This window comes from Drosophila obscura, unplaced genomic scaffold (assembly GCF_018151105.1).
Source record: "Drosophila obscura isolate BZ-5 IFL unplaced genomic scaffold, ASM1815110v1 contig_46, whole genome shotgun sequence".
Taxonomy (NCBI): domain Eukaryota; kingdom Metazoa; phylum Arthropoda; class Insecta; order Diptera; family Drosophilidae; genus Drosophila; species Drosophila obscura.
In genome coordinates, this window is record NW_024542835.1 from 152,797 (window position 1) to 159,861 (window position 7,065).

At 50.2% G+C, this 7,065-nt stretch overlaps 1 pseudogene; it reads left to right on the forward strand.

Moving 5' to 3' along the window:
* The first annotated feature begins 1,094 nt into the window (after window positions 1-1,094).
* On the forward strand, window positions 1,095-6,145 carry LOC121404887 (annotated as a pseudogene).
* The last annotated feature ends 920 nt before the right edge of the window (window positions 6,146-7,065 follow it).

The window sequence follows — 7,065 nt, forward strand, 5'->3', positions numbered from 1 at the left end:
AGGCACAGCGCATTTCCGCCGCGATTTCGCATTTTTTTGGTGCCAATTGTCGAATTGTATGTCCGTGGGAAATTAGAGGTGACAAAATTTAAGAAAAACTATCGGTATCACAAACACCAAATTGAAGACAAGAAAATAAATTCAAGCTGCCGAATTACCCAAAATACATAGTCCCACGTTTGTTCCGCTTCCACTAACAGACGACTTTATAAGGAATTATTTTTTTTGCATATTCCTTCCGATAGTCTCCGCCACACCAGTAGCAGTTAATTTCTTAGCTCCGATCCTCGTGCTCGTGTATCCGATCGGCCCTACCACCTCCACGGTATAACAAGGGGAGCAAGAAATCGACCAATTCCGTCCACAATCCATCCGCACTAGATAAGGAAGATTAGTTTCCCACTGCAAGGGTCCGTCAAAAGGGTAAACGGAAGAAAGCCGCACTAACAATATTCGTTTTTTCAAATATTGCCACAGCCAGTGTGACCGTTCCTCTCCTCGGCGTGTATCAATTTGATCCACTCATTGTTTGGGAACCTCGATCCAGAGCGGCCACAAATAATTCGAGTTGGTATTAAAAATTGTTGTCCAACATCGCGCGAGGCCCTTTCCTTTCCATTCCTCCAGCAGTGGGTTCTTTTTTGTGTGTTGAAGGGATTTAGTGCCTTCTCGTGTGGTGCCCAGCCCAGCCTTAGTTTTTTTTCCTGTTCTTTCGCCAATCCGCGGATTCCGCATCCGACTTCGCATCCAACCTCTGCGTGTGCGAGTAGTATGCCAACGGGGGACAAGGACAGCAAAGGGTTCTTGGCTGCGACATCTCCACGTCGGCTACGCACCTCTTCCGCCTCAGGAACTACCCCCACTCAAAAGATCAAGTCGCCAGTCACTCCCAGAGCAGCCAGTAGCAGCCCAGCTGCGAGGACCAAGTCGGTTCTCTTCCCGTCTCCCGTCACTCTCAAGGTGCCAGCTCGGATCCAAGGCGATCCAACCAGCTCCTTCGGTAATAGTCCCGTCAGCTCGAGACCTTCCATCACAATGGCTCAACCCGCCACCACTACTGCACGAGCAAAATAAGCCGCCGCCATTGGCCGGCTGTCTCATTTGGAAGCGCGCATCACTTCCGCTCCATCCGCATCTCTTTCCGAGGTTCGCCGAGGACAAATTCTGAGTATGTGGGCGGATGTCGAGGCGGAATATAAAGCTTGCTCCGCAGTGATGGTTGACGAGGACCCAAGGGTCCAAGAAGACATCCGAGAGAAGTACGGCGAGTGCTATGGGGTATTTGAGCAGTGCCTCGCCGACCTCAATGCTCAGCTGGCCCAAACAGCAGTCCATCCGTCTGCACCGCAAACCTACCAGGGCGGCTGCCGACTGCCTCCCTGCGACATCGAGGTCTTCGCAGGAGATTACGTCCGTTGGCCTACTTTTCGAGATTTATTTACTGCAATTTACATAAATAATTCTAGGCTGTCTCCGGTAGAGAAGTTGTACCATCTCACCGCGAAGACAAGTGGCGATCCGAAGGCCATAGTCGAGAAGTCCCCGCTCACAAACGATGGTTTCGAGTCGGCATGGTCGGCCCTCCGAAACCGTTATGAAAATAATCGGCTCCTGGTGACCAACCAGATAAATATTTTGCTCTTTTTGCCTCGCGTCGAGTCCGAGACCAGTCGAGCTTTAAAAGAGCTTCAAAGCACGATGCAAGGGGTCCTCACCGCCCTTGCTCACTCCAAGGTCTGCACCGACAACTGGGATAGCCTCCTCGTTACTATTTGTGCCTCCAAGTTGCCGAAGTTGACCCGGTCTTTGTGGGAGGCGTCCGTCACAGACAAGAAGGAGGTGCCTCCATGGACGGAAATCGATGCCTTCCTCACTCAGCGCTATTTGACGCTAGAGGCCATGGAGAGCGACCCGTCCACTTCCAAAGGCAATCCGACCCCACCATCGTCCAAAGGTTCCTTGAATCCGCAATCCTCCGGAAGCAACTCCAATCCGTTCCGGTCTCATGGTAGTCCCGTGCCAAGGAAGTTTCACTCCTTCCAGACACAAGTGAGTCCGAAGAGAAGAACGTGTGATCTCTGTTCCAAAGAGAACCATCCGATCCGACTGTGTCCGCACTTCCTACAAATGACTGTGGATGCACGAGCCAGCTGCATAAAAAAAAGGCAGCTGTGCTTGAACTGTTTCGCTAGAGGTCATCAGCTCCGTGAATGCCAAAGCGCCCACAGTTGCTTCACTTGTGGAGCCCGCCACCACACGCTCCTGCATCGGGGGACTCCAGCTCCCAGCGAGCTGACTTCCACAACAGCGGAGGATCCCGCTTCTTCCGTCGCTCCGCCCAACGTTCAGAACTATTTTGCTTCGGGAACAAGAGCGGTGCTTCTCGGTACGGCAATAATCAACATCTGCCACCGGGGGACAAATTTCCGGGCCCGCGCTCTGATCGACTCGGGCTCCGAGGCGACGTTCATTACGGAACGTCTCTTTAATATCATCCAGCTGCCATTCCGCCTTATTCAGGCCCAGGTTTCAGGCCTAAATCAGACTGTAGCAGCTCAATCCAAGAAGCTCTGTGATTTGTCCATTCGCTCCCTGATGACGCCGAGCGTACAGTTAAACGCCACGGCCTACGTCCTGCCCGACATAGCCGGCAATCTCCCTTCATATCCGATCCCGCAGAGCGCGTTGCGAGACTTGCCGAACCTGCCTTTAGCAGACCCTAAATTTTATGAGAGCTCACACATAGACGTTCTGATCGGAGCCGACATCCTTCCGTCCATACTGTTAAGCGGCTCACAGACCGACATCTGTGGTTCCCTCCTCGGACAGCAAACCATCTTTGGATGGGTGCTTACCGGTCCAGTGCCAAGTGCTGTTCCAGACCAGATTACATCTTTCTCCACCCAAATTTCCCACGTCCGCGATGCTCCATTGGACAAACTTCTCACAAAGTTTTGGGAGGTGGAGGATCTACCTATCAAGGTAGCAGGAGAGTCGGACTCCTATTGCGAAAGAAATTTTCTGCGAACCACGTCAAGAACGTCAAGTGGAAAGTACGTGGTAACACTGCCGTTTCGTGACCCCGATCATTGTGGATCAGGCCTGGGGCATTCAAGGTCCATTGCCCTAGCGCAGTTTCTCCGAAATGAGAATCGGCTAAAGAGAAACGTTCCATTTCAAGAACAATATAACTCTGTGATCCAGGAATACTTAGATCTCGGTCATATGACAGAGGTTCCGTCCACTAACGAGTCCGCCAATTATTATCTTCCGCACCATGCGGTAATCAAGCCGGAGAGCACTACCACGAAAGTCCGCGTGGTATTCAACGCGTCCAGCCCTTCTGCGAACGGCACGAGCTTAAATGATCTTCTTCATGCTGGTCCGGTCCTCCAATCCGATTTAACCCTCCAAATCCTGAAGTGGCGCTACTTCCGATACGTCTTCAACGCCGACATTACAAAGATGTACCGCCAAATTTGGGTACATCCAACGTGCACACCCTTCCAGCGAATATTATTTCGAAACCAGGAGGGTGAGATTCGGGATTATGAGCTGAAAACCGTGACCTTTGGTGTCAATTGCGCTCCGTTTCTAGCCATCCGGGTACTGCAACAGCTTGCCGAAGACATCCAGTCGCGATTTCCACAGGCAAGCCACATTGTACGGCATTTCATGTACGTCGACGACGTCCTAGCCGGGGCAGACTCCATCAAGGAGGCTCAGCTGGCTATCCACGAATTGCAGGCCGCCCTCAGCTCTGCAGGTTTTCCACTGCGCAAATGGACGTCCAACCAAAAGGAGATTTTGGACGAGCTTCCGAGTGACCACCTCCTGCACACCGATTTTCTGGAAATCGATGCCGAGAGCACGGCAAAGACCCTCGGAGTTCGCTGGAAGGCGGCGTCAGACGAGTTCTTCTTTGTTTCTCCCGTGTTCACGCTTGAGTTATCCTACACCAAGCGAGAAGTTCTTTCCCAAATTGCGAAGCTGTTTGACCCCGCGGGGTGGCTAGCCCCATTCATCGTCCGGTCCAAGATTTTTATGCAGGAGATCTGGTTGCAAGATTTGGGATGGGACGAACCTCTTCCAAGTTCGTTGTACCAACGCTGGCTGGACTTTCTGCAAAGTTACGCATCACTACCCGAGATCAAGATTCCAAGATGGGTATGTTACCAGCCATCGGTAAAGATCGAACATCACGGTTTCTGCGATGCCTCCGAAAAGGCGTACGGTGCAGCGCTCTACGTGCGCGTCGAGTGTGACCAGCATATCACGGTGCATCTACTGTCGGCGAAAACACGAGTCGCTCCCGTGAAAACCGTTTCGCTTCCTCGACTAGAGCTGTGCGGTGCAGTGCTCCTTTCCGAAATGGCGACGGCTATCCTGCCAAGCATGCCGACGGTAAGTCATCAATGCTACTACTGGACCGATTCTACTATTGTACTGGCCTGGTTGAGCAAGCCCGCTTGCCATTGGACTACCTTTGTGGCCAATCGAGTGACGAAAATAGCTCAGACTACCGAAACCAGTCATTGGGCCCATGTTCGTTCCGAACATAACCCCGCTGACTTAGCCAGTCGAGGCGTAGCTTTACCAGAACTGGTGGGTAGCCAACTCTGGTGGCATGGACCAGCGTGGTTGCAATCTCCACGTGATCAATGGCCAGCCCAAGCCGCCGAAACTCCAGTTCAAACCCTAGAGCAGCGGGCCGTGAAGGTCCATCTCGTTTCCAGCCCACCCGAAGATTTCCTGGAGCGATTCTCCCAGCTTGAGAAGGCTCTTCGAGTGCGGGCATATGTTCTACGTTTTATTCAGTGTTGCCGGAAAGTAACACTCGCACGTAGGGACCACCTCACTAGTGGGGAAATTAACGAAGCGGAGCGAACTCTTATCCTAGAGGCTCAGCGTCGGGACTTCCCCCAAGAATCTCACTGCCTGAGTGGTAAACGTCCCGTGCCAAGTTCAAGCTCTATTTTGAATCTGAACCCCTTTCTAGACCGACAGGGGATCATGAGAGCATGTGGCCGGATCACAGCTTCACAAGATTTGAAGTATGATGAGCGCCATCCAATCATCCTGTCCTATAGTTGCCGCCTGTCTCGCCTGCTCGCTCACTTCACGCACAGGATAACTCTCCATGGCGGCAATCAACTGATGACGCGCCTCATTCGCTGCAAATATTGGATCCCGAGAATCCGGAACCTGATGAAGGGCGTGGTGAACTCCTGCAAGGTCTGCATCATCCACAAGAAGAAGCTACAGACCCAACTGATGGGCGATCTCCCGACAGACCGAACTTCTTTCTCCAGACCGTTTACCCATACCGGTATTGACTATGCAGGTCCTTTCGACATAAGGAACTATACCGGGAGAGCGTGCCTGATCACCAAGGGTTATGTGTGCGTATTTGTATGTTTTTCCACGAAGGCCATTCACTTGGAGGCTACTTCCGACCTGACCACCGAGAAGTTTCTAGCAGCTTTCGCTCGCTTCGTCGCTAGACGAGGTTGTCCGCAGCGTATCCATTCCGACAATGGAAAAACTTTCGTGGGAGCAGCAACTGTACTTTCTCGGGACTTTCTAGAGGCGTTCCAGGATTCGGTGACTGAGGCATACAGCCATCAACGGGTTGCATGGCGTTTCATCCCGCCAGGAGCTCCACATATGGGGGGCCTTTGGGAAGCCGGCGTAAAGAGTTTTAAAACGCTCTTCTACAAAGCCACGTCCACCCGGAAATATACCTTTGAGGAGCTCTCGACGCTGCTCGCTAAGATTGAAGCATGCCTAAATTCCAGGCCACTCTCACCTATGTCCGAAAGTCCGACAGAGTTGCTGGCCCTCACTCCAGGGCACTTCCTTATCGGAGGACCGTTAATGGCGACCGCAGAGCCCGAAATTAAAGAGAACCTCCAGTCGATCATTAATCGGTGGCAGCATTTGAAGGCCCTCAACCAGCAGTTCTGCCAGAGGTGGAAGGATGAGTACCTCAAGGAACTCCACAAGCGCAACAAGTGGCAGACGGATATGCCCAATCTTCAGATCGGCGATATGGTTATCGTGAAAGAAGATAACCTGCCTTCTAACGACTGGCGACTCGGAAGAGTACAGTCCGTGTATCCCGGCGCCGATAACAGGGTTCGGGTGGTAGACATTCTGACCGCCCGCGGTGTGCTCAAACGCCCGGTCGCAAAAGTCGTTCTCCTTCCGGGGGAACTCCCTCGTCCCGTACAACAATAACGGAAGGCGTCCTGTGCCTAGCCCGTTTAGTAACACGATTTTTCCTCAAGGAACAAAACGAACTTTTTCTTAAAGATTTGGGGCTTAGAAATGGTTTGATGATATATTTTTTTTTTCTATGGCAGAACTTTTTTTGAAGAATTTTTGAAAACTGGTATTTTTTTTATAAGCTTTTTTCAGAGGTAGCGCTTGTTTTTTTCACATAGCTCTAGTATCTTACGTCTGGTTGTAAAGAACTTTGCTATTTTGAAAAGATAATTAAAACCGCTAAAAGTTAAGCCTAAACACTTTGTAATTTCAGCTTACCGTCTGGAAAATATAAAGCATTGAAATGCAAAAATGATGATTTTTGTGCGGTATTTTTTACGAAATTTTGACTTTAAAAACTCAGGAAAAGTGGAAAAAAAATTATATCCTGTGTCCTCTACTTTTTTATGTATAGGTGCATTAATTTGGCGTCGTTCAAAGTATCGCTCATTAAAATCTATGGAGAGACTTTTGAGCTAAAATTCGTTAACCAAACCTAATATATGGGAAAAATGAACAAAAAATACCTTTTCGATGGTTGCGGGCCCAACTGCCAATTGGGAACAAAGCAAACGAAAAAGGGTTGTACATTTGGTACCTGATCGCGATCCCAATTCCCAATGGGCAGTTGAGCTCGCAACCTTCCAAAAGGTATTTTTTGTTAATTTTTCCCATATTTTAGGTTTGGTTAACGAATTTTAGCTCAAAAGTCTCTCCATAGATTTTAATGAGCGATACCTTGAACGACGCCAAATTAATGCACCTATACATAAAAAAGTAGAGGACACAGGATATAAT